We start from the raw sequence: 17895 nt of genomic DNA, 5'->3' as shown, positions 1-17895 counted from the left end.
ATCAACCAGGGTGGCTGTTAGGTACTTGTCTATTCACATAGGATTCAGATGCATTACAAATACAATAATACTTAATAAGAGCAACACAAAAGTAAGTATGTTTGTCTTCTGCGCTTTTTCGTTAAAACTTTTGATCACACATGGTTTAGAACCTTTTTTACCCCGTTGTGTAATGGGGGAAACCGCGGGGAATAATTTATATTCCAACTAAGTATATTCAGATTACCATCCAGCAACAATGTCAACAATTCACTTATAAGGCAAAGCAACTGTTATTGGTGTGAAATTAAAGTTCTTATCATAACTGTTTCACGTCGGTCACCTTTGATCTAATTAGGACGATCGACATGACAGTCACGTGCGCACGCGTCGATAGCAAAAACTAAGCCTCGTTTGGTTGGGCGAGTTTAGGGGTTAGTCAGTGAATATAATTTTTACTGATGGATTAGAAAGAAGTACATTTTGTTAAATTATTAATATATCATCATCATCTGCCTATCTTTTCCCAACTATGTTGGTGTCGAATATAAGATACAAGATTCTTTATTTGCAATTTTTCGTTTTTAATTTCTTTATGTACTCATGTTACATAGAATTATGCAGGTTATTACAAAAAAAAAATGTGTAGGTATAATAAGCCCACTTTTAGACTAATCGGTTACAGCTGAGTACCAGTATTTTAAAAGGAACGATTGCCTATCTGACCTTCTCAATTCATTTACATGGGCAACACACAAAACTAAGATTTTATATAATAAGTTGTGTGAGGTGACTTGAAGTTAAATTCATGTTGTTAGGTTTTTTCGCAAATAGGCATTTATTTGAAGGCATATTGACATTAAAATTAATTCTTACGTTACTACTGCCTCACAAATAACTCTTGCAAAGAACCTACTCTCCCATTACAACTTGCAACCCCCAACTAGCACAACAACTCGCCCACTGTCCCGTTCAAACGCAGCACAAAGCGCATCTGCCTCAAATTAACCAACCTTGTTACCGGACATTTAAAAATCTTTAATACTGGCGCGATACGTTAAAATGTAAACGGGGCATCTTTAATTACGGTTAGTCTGATAATCGCAAGTATGATTATGTGCCTGTGTTTATTATTATATTTTTATGTTTTTAATTAATCATGTACCTAAAGATATATTAAAACCTATAGATACCATATTGAAGACTAAACTACAATACTGCAAATGTTATTTTAACGTATTCATTTGTAAGAAAAAAAGTGTCTTACTCTGTACAAATAAAATACTGATAGGTCTCATCATCCCTTAGGGCTTAGGGGAAAACAGAGACAACTAATTAGAAATATAAAACCAAAGAGTTAATGAATGAAATAAGTTTATACGAATTGTTGCTCTTTTGCAATAGAAATATTGAAAAATGTAGAATAGGTAATTACTTATTTTGGCTGATACACTATTTTATGAGTATCCCTTTATCTTTATACCTAGCCTCAGTTCTGGGACCACACAAACTACCCCGTTGAATCTAATGGCAACTAAAAGGTTATCGTTACAATTGAATGTATCAAGTACTTTTAACTACATCTATGACCACCATTGACCACCCAGTCCACCTAGACGCCCGCCGTAAAAAACTTCCAGACGCCATGAATACATAGATAGACAGACACATAACGCATCAGCATTGGTCTAGTAATTTTATATGTGGTTTTATAATAATTAACTTAGTATGTAGTAGTAGTAGTAACTGTAAAAATAAATAAAGTAATTATGGAGTATGAAGAAAGGGTTGTTGTTTACAATGGATGCAGTTATGAAATCTTTGGTTGCACAAACATTATAAAATAATCTCAAGCTTTCTCAAAGATCAAGTTCAAGCTCAAATATAATTTATCGTGCATGCATTCATCTCACTACAACTTAATCTTTCATTTTTAATTTTGATTTATTTTCAAATTCTGTTTTATCTTTTTTACGAATTTGAATATTATTTTTAAGGAGTTCCAAAAATAGTATAGATTTTCAATTTAGATAGTAGAGTATAACATATAATAGAGTAAGTACGTAGTAGAGCAATGTGTTGCTCCATAAATTATTAGCTTTTTTGTGGTACCTATTTAAATAGAACTCTTTATACCAAGATCTATAATACAATATCCTCACAAAAACCACTCATAGACCCCAAATCAATTAACCAAAACCACACATCACCATTAACACTTGATCATCGATAAATAACAAAATCAATAAGGGCACGCGACACATCGATGTTCGCGAAATTATAGGCGCATTGCGCCTCCAGCGATCTCGTTCGATATCGGTCGATAATCAAGGGTTATGGCGCTCATTTAAACGCAATCTTTTATGGGAAACTAGTCTTTTGTTTGTGACTTTTCTGCTTGGTATAGTGAATTTGTGTCTTCAGGATTTGGTAAAAAAAAAAATACAAAAAACTAGGCTTAAAATCAAAGTATACTTAGTGTTAATGTTCTTTGAAAGACAAATTATATTTTGAGGCATTTACAGGGTCTTATCAAAAATCATACCACTATCATGCTTATGCTATTTATCAAGCCTTACAAGGAGAGCCCTGTACTGAACTACATCGAATTACTACTACGAACTAGTGGTATAAACGCGAATGTGTACCAGAGACAGAAAACTTTAGATATATTATGTATGAAGGGTTGTATCTTTTTCACTTTATTCTTTATTTAAAGTCAAGATCATGGCCGTCGATTTCACACTGGGTATCTATGAGTGGCTACAGAAGACTGCTTAACCTGCTTGCTAAGAAAAGAAGTATCAAATGGATAGAAAAATACAGCCTTCCTATGAATGGATTCTCCTTTTTTCAAACAATCAGCACATCTTGTTGTTAATATTAAGCACTGCCTATTAAAAAGAGTCTTAAAACAGACAATACCATAAAAAAAACATATTGTATTTCTAAATTAAGCCTTAAAAATACTTAAACTTGTCCAAGTATATTAGACACTGATGATACCAACTTATAGTCCACATTACTAAAGTCATTAAATACAACATTATTATAATCTACGACCATATTATCTTAACATCCCTATATCGATGTCTCCAAAGATAAGACAAAACTTATATGTCGTCAAACAAAATTAATTTAAAACAATTCGAGTTTTGAAAACTAAGAAATCGCACAATTTACCATGCTTTAGGGTTCAAATGGCAAACTTATTATTTAACATACTGACAGGCCATCTGCGCACGCAGGTGGTTCCGTAACCTGCGCGCGCGCAATTTTGTATATTTCGCTGTTTTTATTTACAATTTCGACGGTTTTATTTGAATTTACGATTGTGTATGTTTTAGTTGTTGTTTTTTTTTTGTTATTTATTGGTGGGAAAACTATGTTTCCTGTAAGCAAAGGAGAGCGACAGAATAATGGTATTTTTTTTTTGTTTAAAATAAAATAATGGCGTAATAGGTTAAACTAGCTGTAGAGAAGGGAACTTGTACAGTAAGTGTAGTATAGCATTTTATAACAAATGCATTGTTAGACATATTTTTTTTTTTGAATAAAGTAATTGTTCTACAATCCCTCTAAAATTATTTTGTGTAGCTGTTAAAAATAATGAACCATTTTTTTAACACGAGCCTAATTTGTTACTTCACAAGACGTCGGTACAGTTCGTAACAAATATTTTAGTCCACTAGATTTATTTAAACAAAAGCTGGAGTGTCCGTGAGAAGGATTTCAGTAGGTATAGTTTACAACTCTATATTGGAATAAAAACAAAACATCCTTAGTAAAGGCAAAAAGATTTACCATCCGTGATGCTCACCAAACAGACATAAGAAAAATATTAAAATTTCCTTGTCACCAGCATCTTTTTACGAACAAACAAACATCGGAATCTTATACATTAAACATTAAATTTCTAGCGTACATACGCTTTGTTTTTACATTGTTTTGTTAAATAAATTATGAATGTTTACAAAAAAATCAGCAATTGCATTGACAGCTGAGTTTAACGAAAAATTGTTCACAATTCAACGTTACGCCATTTTCTTTAGCACTTATAACAGGTGAAAGCATACTTTAATATTTTTGATGTTGTAATAAGAAGCTTGAAATATGACGATTACTGATTATGTGTTTTTCGGACTCATGTACGATGCCCAATCTTTTTTGGATAGGCAAGAAATCTTCAAATGACCCTTCCCCAAAAGATCCCAATGACTTACTATGTGTGGAGCAAAAGAGAGGCTCTCTAACAAACCAAAATGCTCATATACCTTATGTAGCCCCTCATTTTCAGAGCCACGGTAACTCTCTCAAACAATCTCACCGCCCCGGTACGTCTAGGCCCTAATGGCAGCCTCTGGGAGACAGTGGTAACATCTGAAGAGCGCGCGTGGAACATGAACAAGCAGTTTATACGAGTATGTTCGTACGAAAGTACATAGATACGTTTGTGAATTGTGCGAAGAAGGCAGTTTATCTAGTCCTTTAATCATATCAGGCCAAATAGATTCAATAAAAAGGATAGGCTTTGAAAAGGGCCTCCATGGCTTTTTCAATTAATAAACCTATAGAGTTCATACCTTCCTCAAAAATTAACTAACAAGTATATTTTTATAATTTACATAATTCAATGAATTCTTTTTTTCATGAATCATAAAACAAGACTTTTTTACAATACAATTTTAGACAAGTTGCTAAAGAACTTATAATAACTAAGACAACTTCTTCAACTTCAATCACCTATAAACGCAATATTATGTTTCTTTTAATTTCCTTGGCGTTATAATAACACAGTTAGTTCAACAATTAAACGGTCAACTTTAACAGTAACTATGTCTTACTTTATAACACTCAATTTCAAAAAGTACCTACGAGTACATTGTTAAAAGTACAGTCGGAAACGTTTTTTGGTGTCCAACTTTGTTAATAACGGAATTATTAAATTAATAATTAAGAAATGGTGAGATTTAAAGTTATAATATTAGACGACCTCGATGGCGCAATGGTCATCATGCCGGACCGCCGAACTTGAGGTCCCGGGTTCGATTCCCGGTTCGGTCGACATTTGTGTGATGAGCATGCTTGTTGGCCGTGGTCTGGGTGTTATGATATGTATTTATAATTATGTATATATGTAGCTATATGTAGTTTATCAGTTGTGTTAGCACCCATAACACAAGTTAATAAATAACTTACCATGGGGCTAACCGACCGTGTGTGAAAAGGCGTCCCGACATTATTATTATTATTAAATATGATAAAAAGATGCCTGTAATATCCTAAAATGTTAAATATTTTAAAGATATTAGATAGGTAAAATAACATTACAGAAATGCAAATAAATTACGAATATTTACTTTTAAATGTGTTGTGTACCTTAATCCCTAAAAGTAGTTTTTTACATATTTTACACCTTGGCTAGTGAGAATAATATGACATAAGTATTTTATAATGGAATAATAAGTAAATAAATTGAAACTCACAATAAACAATACCAAAGTCCAAAGAAAACCATAATTATTCACAAACGAACTGTATTTAATAAACTGTCCACAATTTTCTGTCGCCGTCAGTACTCAAATAAATTACACACTATGGATCCATGTTTTTTAAACACAATAGTTGTCTAATAAAGTACTGTTTGAGTGAAGATAATTACATAATCATAACGTCACATATACGTCACGAATAATGTTTTAAAAGTGTGAAAATTCTGTCTTTATAAACAGGAATAGTTTTGACAACTGACGGTAATTTAAGGTTGTAATAGAGTTGATGAAAGGGAAAAGGCCTTGTGTCTTAGTAATTTTATAGGGTGTAATTCGCCATAGTTAGAGTCATGGACAGTCTTATGGGTAGGTACAGTCGACCGAAAATGTAGTGTAATATTAAATTAATCTAGGCAAATGTTACCTGGTTTGGTTGATCGCTTTTATCTCAGAAATAACTGATGCAATTTAGAAAAAAATATTTCAGTGTCAGCCCGTTTATCAAGAAAGACTGTACTTTTATCCCGATGCGCGAAATAGTTCCTACAGGATCGGATTCCTCTGCTGCCGGAAGCCAGTATTACTACAAAAAACGTCGTACTTGTGCTCAATAAACCCAGTTAATAATCGTTGATACCGTCGCACACCTTTTGTAATGGAATTCAGGGATTTTGCTCGTGTTCTTTGCACATTGCCTTCAATTTATTGGTTTACTGAAAAAATCTCATAAAATATCCACCTACTTTAAAAATATAGGTACTACGTAGGTAATTGCGAATCAAGAGTAAGTACCTACTAGTTTCAAAAACGCTAAGTACCTAACTATAGACAATGTATGTAGGTATGGTGCCTGTACGGTACAGTGACATCATATTTCAACCCTCTATACTAGAGAATGAGTTATACATTAAATAAGGTTCGTGTAAAAACAATAGATTTACCAATAAGACTACCTATAAAGTTTTCATGAAATATATTGATTCTTGAAGCATCTATTCCTAAGTTAAACCGTACGTTCTTAACACCCTGTTTCAAGCTTAGATGATCTCATCTAGTAAGCTTGGCGATAAATAAATATGTAGCAAGCAAGATTTTGTCATTTGTTTTTATTGTTTTAAGCAACACTATTCTCGCTCAATCTCAACATTCTACAGAAACAAGGAGGATAAAACACCAAAAAATCGAAAATCATTCGAAATCCGTTATACGATTGAATCGCCACGGTCACACCGAGTACAATCGATTCAACTGTATCGATACACGGCTATTATTCACCTCATAAATTAATAATCGAATCAATCTAATAGGCCAGCACGGATTTCTGAACGGATCATTCGAAACGCTCGCGGTTTTATGATGATGTCGAAATTTACTAGATGTGATTAGAAAATTTATTTTTTTATTGGTAGATGTGTTTATTAAAAAATGTATTTGATTCGAGGTTGTTGAGCTGAAATAACGGTGATTTTTGTTTGTAACGGGTGGTGCAATAAGTTCAGTGATTTCGTGTTTGTTGCATCATCTAATCGAAATCATTGATGCAGTTGGTCGTACTTTGGACATTTATTTTGTGCAGGGTAGATCCTGGGACTATCATTCTTTGGTATCCCTGAATAACTTGACAAATTGATCTATTTAAATTAAAAACTACCTTATCATTCCAAACGTAGTTATACAAAGAATCAATACTTACTAATTTTTTTTTTAATAAATGGCTTCGGCGTTGCTAGCCTATAATATTAAAAAAGCATAGTAAATAATTGCATTTGCTAAAACCATTTAGCTTATTTTTTTTGCGTTTAGTTTATTATTTTATGCTGAACGAAGATTGAGAAGTTTAGTTCTATTTTCACATGTGCACCAGTGCGTCGCATAGCATTCACAAGAGAATGTGTATAATTCACTGTACTTACATAAAAATAGTTATAAGTTAATCTTTAAAAAGCTGGTACCAGCGGTCTCACCCGCATCCCGTGGCAACTACTTCCCGTACCGGGATAAAAAGTAGCCTATAGAATCCCCGGATAAATGGGCTATCTAACACTGAAATAAATTATTAAATCGGACCTGTAGTTCCTGAGATTAGCGCGTTCAAACAAACTCTTCAGCTTTATAATATTAGTATAGATTTCATATATTTACTAATACTCAAGCACAAAATAAAAAAAATGTTAAGTACATTTCCGAAATTATGCGCTAAAAGCATTTAAATGTGGGACAAATGCATTATTCGTTTAGAGTATATGCGTAGAATATTTTTACTGGTAGTTTTTAGACAGCATAATTTCTTTAAAAAAATGTAGCGACTCCGACGGTCCAGGAGAAAATAAACTCAGCACTGGGAGGTATTAAAACAGTACTTACGTATTTTAGATTCTAAATAAGGCACTTCTAGTTATTCAAATTCTTCGTCATGTTGAACATAGGCGTCAATTTTAACACATACCGTAATTTGAATTTAATACCCTATTCCAAGGGCTACAAAGTACATTTTTATAAAAACGCCAAAAACCATAGGCGAAACGCGTTAAGAATTTTGATGTATCCGAAAATTATTAATTGTATTTAATCGATTTGATACGATTATTGAACTTTTTTGTTTTGTATCGCATATCCGGCTTTTTGGAGATAGAAGTGTTAACTTTGTGACTTATTGTTTCTTATTGAATAAAACTATTGATTTTGGAATCGTCTATTAGTAGTAATCTATAATTCTAATGTATTTTGAACATTAATCATACTTAGGTTAGGTGTCTATATATTTTAATTAACGCGGGTTGGTAAAAATAGTCACAATAAATAAGCCAATTTTTCCTTAAAATTCAAAAATTAATTTTACACCGTTATTTAATTTTACACTAATTGATTCACCTGTTCGTTAGTAAATAAATATTTTTCTACACACGTACTAATTTATTCAAAGTCCTAATCTACTTTAACATGATATTGCCAATAACTCAATAACTTTGAATAAAATTATTCAAAACAAAATATCTTTATTCAGGAATTGGTAGCCATGATTAATATTACAAAATTATTCATTGCTAACACAACAGATGGTTTGAAAATCTAATGAGACATCGATTTATATCTTTTGAATAAAATTAAAGTACGTATTTGTTCCGAAATTAATTTATTAGGATTATAACTAAGAGCCGTCTCAAAACGTGTGCTAACAATTTATCACTTTCAAAATTGCAGTCTAAGTTTATTCTCTTCTTCACTGGCTACCTCCTTATAAATATTAAAACCTATGACTTTATAGGTACGCCTTCACTAACATTAAATATATCATCATCATCATCCTGCCCATAAGGGCAATTTGACAATTTGGCATAAGCCAAATTGTCAATTTTTATTTGGGGTCAGAGCAGCATGTTTTTTTCGTCCATACTCTTCTGTCTGCCGTCATCTCACACGTTTCATTCTTTCTAGTTATGACGACCTTCACACAATTTATCCATCGTTTCTTTGGTCGTCTTCTTCCACTATATCTATCTCATCATCACCTAACTCATTACATGATCTTCATTCCTCCGCATCACATGCCCATACCATGACAGCTGGTTTCCATAGATAGGTTTTTTGGTGGTGGTTTCTGTACATAGCTTTTCGGTTACCGGCGCTACTTTCAAAGTTCCTCTTATGTACTTGGATAAATGAACCAACATTAAATAGATAGAAGTAGATAAACTTTAATCCAATGAAATAATTATATTTCCCTAGTCGTCCGGGACCGTCGCAAAAATTGGCGAAGTTACAGTTTAATTTCACATTTGTACATTCTCAAGCTTTCGCTAAAGCGAGAAAACTATATTCAAAAATCCAACCTAATTAAACTTGAATGTAATAAATAAATGATGAACATATACTACACGTAGGTACTAGTAGCCCAAATAAGTATGTTATAGTAAACACTAACCTTTTCCCATTCCGCCTCCTCCTCTTCGTGGCATAAACAGTACCAAGTTGGCTGGAGTGCGGCTGCGGCGGTGGTCTGAGCAGGCCAGCATCCACGCATCCATCCAGCGCGTAGCCAGCCTGCCCAGTCCAGCCCCCGCACAGCTGCAGCTTCGACTCAGTGGCTATCTTGACGGCTTGCAGCTCCAGGTATGCGAACCCTCAGGTCAATGCGATCGGTGGGGTGACGACATAAGGTCAGTAGAACATCTGATTTCACTCTTGGAGAACACTCTTTCAATGATGAACTGGGTGAATCAGTTCACCGGGCTGATGAGGATGGTATAATTGTCACTGGTGATGAAGGTAATGTCAACGCAACAGCATTTGGAGGTGGTTTCGTTCGTCAAGGAGATCCTGATATTTTTTTCTTTTTTGCAATTGATTGGATTGTCGATAATTAATGAACGGAGGAGGTCTTAGTCATAAATTCGACGTTTTCTAAGCCGACTATTCCTAATTGTGCAAAATTCGATAATTTTCGTGTCGATTAAAATTTATGAGCTTCTTCTTTACTGTGTTTACTCCAAATTTAATTGTCGGCACTTAAAATCTTGATTGTATTGGAAACTCGTAAACAAAGACCTCGAATTAGATCTTCCTTGTTAAATTAAGTTTGATAGCAATTAATTCATCCGCTTTTAAAGGTCGAACGTAAATTATAATTGTTCCTTTGTCTGTATCTATTATTCAATATTTGAGATCTGCAATATCTCTTTAATCCTCAACGTAAATGAGCTCCAATTTATTTACTTTCAAATTGTCATCAACAATATTTCAATCTTCTTCAACAGTAAATTGATCTACTATATCACTATTAATGAGCCTAATATTTACACTTAAACGAAGCTTAAATTCGATCTAGACTGAGCTTTTATTTACACTCGTTTAACACTAAGATATCTTTGTTTTAATATTGCACGAATAAAGCCTAAAACGGCTGTCACGAATTTTGAAGAAAATCAAGGAGAAAATCCAGAATTATTACCGAATTTGGTCTAAAAGCGGGGCTAAGTAGAGCTTAATTTTTTGGAAGAATAATTGAGCTTTAAAAGAACGCGGTCTTATTGGAAGAAATTTTTGGCTCAAACTTAAAAAATCGTCGATCAACTGAACATTATCACTCCACAAAATAGCTGTATTGTTACTGTTTTATGTAACGCGGCCAATTTCAACCGCCAGAGGTCACTTTTCAGCCGATCGATTCCACAACACTAAACACAAAACATTAGTTTCCACACTTTTCATAACATCAGTTGTTTATACTTTCATATTTTTAGCCCATAACACTGTTTGGGCTGTATTGTATTGTCGAGTCACATTCGAATTCACCACATTGTTACTGCACGGGTCTTTTTCACCTTTTTTTTATTTTTTCTCTGAGTGAGCACGTGTTTGAAGGTTATGCTATAGCGTGAGAGTACGCGTGGCGCAACCGGCAAGCGCCCGATGACGTTTGGTGCCTCACAATCTAAGACCCTTAACGGAGGTGGGAGGGGCTTCAGCAAACCACGCCTGCCACTTCTCGCACACCAATCAGGAAGCCCCGGCATCATCAAAGCGCACACGGGGACGTACTGAGCGAACATTTTTATTTTTCTTAACAATTGCGCTCGAGTTTTTCTTTTGCACCGTTTTTTTTCTTAGTTTTGTTTTAAATTGTATAGGTTTTGTTTGCAATGTCAGTTGCAATGTCGACGTTCAGGAGAAAGGATAACTGGCATTTCTTAAGTGCATTGGTTTTTAAGTTTCGTGGAAAATTATATTTAGTTTATTTGGTACTGCACCTATGAATTATTATGAACATTTGGAAGTTCGGAGCGAATGACATAAATAAGTGCTCTGTTATGAATTTTTGTATCGTTAATCTACTTTTATATCGACAGAGTTGGTAGGTATTTTTATTGATATAACATTTATTAAGATCATATCAAAAATGGAATTAACTCAAATAATATTTGTAAGCTATATTTTAACGTAAGTAACTAAAATGTATATTACTTAAAAGTCATCTAAACAAAAAACGCGATTTTAGTAAAAAACTAAACTCTATTTTTTATAAAAAAGCTAACATCTAAATGCGTCCCTTGCGGCCAGCGGTGACGTCACAAAATGGCCGCCGGTCGAGGGCGAGTTTTCGCATTTTCCCCTCGACAGCATACACGATCGGACGACCCTATGTTTAAATTAAAATTTAATTTTACTAATTTGAACTTTTGCTCAGAGATAAAGTACTTACTGAATATGTTTTTAAATTAAAATTGTCCTGTATTTATTTTAAGGTATAAAATATACCATTTCAAGTTACCTAAGTATATGTTTACAGTTTACAAAGGTTGTAGGCATCAGCTGTTTCCAACTTGACCTGGTTTTTGAAAGGAAAATTAAATAAGGACTTTGTCCTATGATTAGGTAGGTATGAACTTAGTTATTAAGAAGATCAAAAAATCATTTGTACTACCTATGCACTGTGACTTACTTTTTGAACCTAAATTTTCATAATACTGACACACTACTTATTCACAAGTTAAGCATCTTTTTTTATATTTTCATGAATACTGAAATTAATGATACCTAGTTTTTTGGCAGATTTTACGCCCAATAGATTCTTAAAAACCTTTATTTATTGGAAGACTATGTTTAGAAGTAAAACACTTTTGTCGGGGTACTTACGGAATGAACTAATTTCATTTCTATTCAAATAATTAAAATTTTCTACCATTAGGTACCTACCGAAAATTAAAAAATTCATCGCTCACAAATCACATTTAATTACATTGCAATAAACCGTTAAAGTTAACATCATGACACAATAAACAATAAACTTTGTGGTTCAAACAATAAAAATCTTGCCGACTTCATTTTTATTCTGCATTGTAAAAAAGTAAAAGTAGTTACCTACCTACTTTTTTTATGTAAAATTTTTACTTTTTTTTGTAGTTATAATTGTTATTACTTGATTACCTTTAGACATGGAATAATTCAATTATGTATTACCCATTTTATAATGGAAAAATCATCATAAGTAGTTCATGTTATGTTAAAAATTGGATTAGGTAGTAACTACTTTACATTCAAATATCACGGGTACTTGACCAAGAATATTTTCCGCTGTGAAAAATAATTAATGAATTTCTATTAACTACATTAATTTTGAAAATTTATTCTTATTTATTTTGAAAATATAAACATGGTTATAATGCTAATTATTTTTTATTTATGTATCAGCTACAAAGAGTATTCTCTAAACTCTAAACAACTAAAACCTACTGTAAAATGTAACCTAAATAGAAAAATTTCAAAGTTAAATGTTTGTTTTTCAACTGTGAGCTAAAACTCACTTCCTTGAAAATAAACGTCCCTGAAAATAATTTCCTGCAACGAAATAATGACTGGACCAGTTTTTTTTTTAATAGAAAATCATCAAATAATACAATGAGGGAGGGTCAAGACTCTTAGACTCTAGACCTACTGACTAAAATCCATCATGTTCTTATATTATACCCACCAGGACCGCGGTAACTCTTTCAAACAATCTTGCAGCCCAACTTAAGTGTCTGAAGCTTACTTACTTACTATGAGTCGTAGTAACTATCTAGTAAACTGTAGTCTTAGATATCTCAAACCCTCCCGATACGACTTTGACATATAATAATGTTGTTTTATGTATATCGTAATGTCACTCATAAAGTGTATATATTAATTATATAATTATAATAGTTAAATCCAACACGTCAAGTCATGATACCATACTTCCTGTACATGGTTCATGTCAAGTGAAACCAAGGTGCAAACTACAGCTAGGTAAACGTATTATTATTCAATTTATTTATGACTTTAATTAATATGTTATTCATTTATTTAAATTGAATTGTAAGCGTCACTTGTTTTTTTAATTATGAAGTAGACATTTTAAGGAGTAAAAGACTTCATAAAAATTGCAAGTAGGTACGTATTTAAAGTATGTATTTCAAATTACACCAGAAGAAATCATGAGCTTATAAGTCCTACACATGTACTACTTCTAACCCAGGAATAAATCTGTCGCAAAAGTTTTCAAAATTTTGCACTTCGCTATCTGTTGTAAGTATTCTTCTGTTAAGACAAACTCAAAAACTACCCGGATAGTCAAGTAGCTTTCACCATTAGATAGAAAGATTCAAAATGAAGGTCTAAGCTTGTTTGAATATCTATTTCCTAATTTAATGTAAATATAGATTTAGTTTATTTTAAAATATAATGTACAGATTTTGTTGGAAAATAAATAAACATATTTAAAACCGTATTCAGACTTTCCAAGGCATTCGCCGCGAACGATTGCTCCATCCGAGTAAATGTTAGTACCGACCCTAGCACATATTGTTTGTATAATTTTTCTACTCGCGTCTCAAGCCGATACATTCATTGTGCGCTGTTTGTAGCTCAGACCTCAACAATGTTTAGATCCAAAGCCAAAGTTCTCTATTCTGTTTACATAGGTTACAAAAGTCCTCGTACATAATATTATAAATGCTCTGTTAGTAAAGCATGCTTAATATTACAAAGATAGGACCCATCCCTCAAACACATCGCTACAAGTAAACAAGCCATACGAAAGAGGCTCAAATCGTTAAATATGAGCTAGTATGATTTACATTCACCCCTCCCCCCCTCCACCTCGTCCCGCGTCCACGCCGCTCAGTAAATCACGGGCGAACTGCCGAAACTCACGCATTACGAATATCTGTGTCTGGTGTGGTACAAGTTTGGAGATGTTAGAGGTTTTTATGTCAAGGCATTTTATATTTTTAGGCTTACCTTTGCTTATCCGTAAAATCTTTCATAAAAATCTTAGTAATTCTTACATCTTTCATCTGACATCATCTTATGACAACTGACATTTTCTCCCTTTTACACACATACACATATACATTTTACACATACATTGATAAATCAAACTAAAAGAGTTCCATAATTACTACTTCTAGGCTGTTAGTTCCATTGCATATATTTTGGAGTTAGCCTTACTCCATTTGTGTCATAAGCAACGCTTCTATGCTACACAGATAGTCTAGAGGCTGAGACAGGACTTAGGCATTTTATCCGAGTGCAGGAAAGAGTTCCCTCGGGACGCGGGTGGATCTGCAGACTGCATCAAGTATGTATTATAAGACACTTTATTTTGTGATCCAGACCTACCTTGCTATGAAATCAAACTCACTTGATCAATTAATCCGTATTTTTTGCCAGCCAGCCGTTTACCTCATTTATGTAGTTTTAGCTATTGTTCGATTAAACATTTGAAACCGTTAATAAATCGGATTAGACAGTAATTACCCCGTAAATTACCGGGGTTCACTAATTACGATGTTACGTTCATTAGTTGCCGTCCAATTCGCAATGAGGCATTAAATTATTTTTACATTTCAATTAGGTTTTCGTCTTAAATGGTGTTGCAGTTTTGTAGTTTTACGTTATGTTATCAATATTATTTAAATAAGCTTTAAAAAAAAACTGAATTGATAGAATAATGAAAAATTACAAAACTATAACATTTTCAGGAAAATGCAGAGCATGACACCTAACTACAAAAATTAGAACAACCAAATTTTCCAGTCCATATCTTTGCAAAAGTTAGATTTAATTTAATACAATTTACACTCCTATATCTAAGTATCTGGTATCTAAACACCAAACCATCTCCCAACCCACTTATTTTGCTGCGCCCGACAGGGTCCATGTGAACTATTTATAAGTTACTACCACCTAAGAATACATGTTGAAAGCATTAAAAGTATTGAGTATTGAAACAATTTTCGGAGTTTTAACGGGCATACTTAGCAAAAAAAGTATTTTCGTTGCTCAGACGTGGCAAGAGTCATTAGAGCTAAAGCAACAAACAAATTATTATTCATAAAGAGCTACCGCTTGTCACTTGCACCACACGCAAATAGTAAAATTTTAGGTAACAAGTGAGGTCATAAAAAGCGCGCATAATTTTTTTATTATTTGAATGTCGTCGTATAAAAATATTATCTTCTGGTAACCATGATGTCACCTCTGTGTAATGTCACTTTTGACTTTGTTTAAGTTTTCACCATTTATTACTGAATATTATCTATAATATTATAAATGTGTATGTCTGTTACTTTCACAGTGGTACAGCCAAAGTTGACGCTGAAAGAGTTATGTCATAATTCGTCCACCAGTGTACAAACAATATGATGCTAAACAAAACTGGAAAGATTTTAGTCGTGAGATCTCGTCATTTAGTAAAGTATGGAAAAAAGACATACCTACCCTAACAACCTGAATTAAAAAAAAACATTATAAGGGCAGGAGGATGATGATGATTGGTAAAATCGATAATTTTAGTCTGATAGTTTAATGTTTTGTTAATAAATCGGAGCGTTTAACACAGCTACTTAAGAAAAACTATTGTCTAACATTCTACGCTATGTTAAGCCCATAACACGCTCTGTAACTTTCTCTAACCAACTGTCGTTTACACGTCTACTTTCCGATTTAAACAACAAACGCAATTTGTCTAGTTTCGTCGTCTTACATTATTTATGGAAGAAAACCATTAACAGAAACATACATAATTAATTTGAATTGGCTAATTGCATGTTGTTTCAATTTCTAATTTGGAAATCACGAGTATCTCCGATCAGACTGCCCCGTTTGTCTCTAGTGGTTACTGTGCAAATGCTGCGGACAGTTTTTGGGGTTTGGGGTTTGATCCCCTGCTGAAATCTTCTGGGTTTTGAAGAAACAAAGCAGCCCGCAATCTGTAAACTGCCGGTACGGCCGTTCCTAGGGAGAGCACGTTAATCCCTGCATCTGATCTATCTGTGATTGTGTGAGTTTGCCGTCTTACCGGACAATATGATAGGAGAGGATAGGAGAGCAAGAAAATACTGCACAAATAAATATGAATATAATAAAGTAAATAGCACAAAAAAAAAAACATATTTTGTAGGTATTTTAAATTCGTAATGGTCGCTACTTTTATGTTTTCACATGTTTTTCCCCCAGCCTTTTTGAAGTCTTGTAGCGCCATCTATCAATTCATCTTGGTACTGTATACAGGAGTGGCCTCGTGTCTGCTGCATAGCTTTTGTAGCTAGGGGTGAGCGTCAATCGATAAAAGCTTCATGAAATTGAAGGCTCTGTGGTTGTTTTAGCGACTATGTCTATTAAGAGTTTTGTCTTTTTTATGACAAATCTAATGAAATAATTAGCTAAGTATATGCCCTTAACGTAGACAAAAGACGGTTTCAAACTTTGAAGACAATTCAAGTAAATATTTAAGTCTAAAGGCTCCAAAACTACTGAAATGCTATTTCACTCTTAGAAAGCTACACTATCCCCGAGTAATACCATGTTACCATGTTACAGCCTTTTTATCGTCCCACTGCTGGGCACAGGCCTCCTCTCACATGGAGAAGGATTGAGCATTAATCACCACGCTTGCTCAATGCGGGTTGGTGATTTCAGACTTTATAGTCCAGGTTTCCTCAAGATGTTTTCCTTCACCTTTTTATCAGTAATACCTCATCATCCTCCGAGCCTTTTTCCCAATCATGTTGGGGTCGGCTTCCAGTCTAACCGGATTCAGCTGAGTACCAGTGCTTTACAAGAAGCGACTGCCTATCTGACCTCCTCAACCCAGTAACCCGGGCAACCCGATACCCCTTGGTTAGACTGGTGTCAGACTTTCTGGCTTCTGACTACCCGTAACGACTGCCAAGGATGTTCACTGACAGCCGGGACCTACAGTTTAACGTGCCATCCGAAAACACAGTCAATGGTGTCTAAGATATACTTAGAAAGTACATACAAACTTAGAAAAGTTGCATTGATACTTGCCTGACCTGGGTTGCCGGACCTGGTTTATCAGTAATACCTATTGACTATAATTTTGTTTGGGTGAGGGAAGAAGTTCTCCCGGGAAGCAGATGAAACAGCTAGTACCTAATTCAGAAAAAAGCTTAAAGGTCCAAATAAATTTGGGTTGCACTACCTATCTAGTTTAAAATTCTCAAAACTTTCAATCACCAACACAATAGTACAAGGTCCATAGCCAGCATCTCAAAGTACCGAATTCTGGCATCGCGTGACGAATGCGCTCTATCGTCAATTTACTTATTTAAACTGATTAGTTTCACGGAACCAAATCCGGCCGGTGGCTGAGACGGAGCAGGGAAAACTGTGGAGAAGGAATGTGTTTTTAAAATTTTAAATAGGTGTATTAGCTGCCCCTGCCTGTCGGAATGGTGATAACCCACAAAACCTTGTCACGAAAATGGTTGAAAACAGGTTCATAATTTGTTTTGTCAATTTTACCTAAGTTATGAATGCGCTTTAAAAAGACCTGTCAATCTTAATTTTACATTTACTTAAAATTGAAAATATTATTCTTAGTTGACATGTTTTATACCTACTTTTGAAAGTTTTAGTGCCTCCTCTAGATTCGTGAAAA

General features: G+C 33.9%; 1 protein-coding gene across 1 annotated transcript in view; it reads right to left on the bottom strand.

The window, feature by feature from the left end:
- The window catches only part of LOC110374023 (aryl hydrocarbon receptor), a 105627-nt gene extending 96045 nt beyond the window's left edge, over window positions 1-9582 (bottom strand). The window contains exon 1 of the mRNA XM_049837548.2: window positions 9394-9582. The gene's annotated coding sequence lies outside the window, so the exon portion shown is untranslated. The remainder of the gene's footprint in view (window positions 1-9393) is intronic.
- Between the last annotated feature and the right edge of the window lie 8313 nt (window positions 9583-17895).

The sequence above is a fragment of the Helicoverpa armigera genome, chromosome 23, assembly GCF_030705265.1.
Source record: "Helicoverpa armigera isolate CAAS_96S chromosome 23, ASM3070526v1, whole genome shotgun sequence".
Lineage (NCBI taxonomy): Eukaryota > Metazoa > Arthropoda > Insecta > Lepidoptera > Noctuidae > Helicoverpa > Helicoverpa armigera.
Note: the sequence above shows the minus strand (reverse complement) of the source record. Positions and strands in the feature narration are given on the sequence as shown.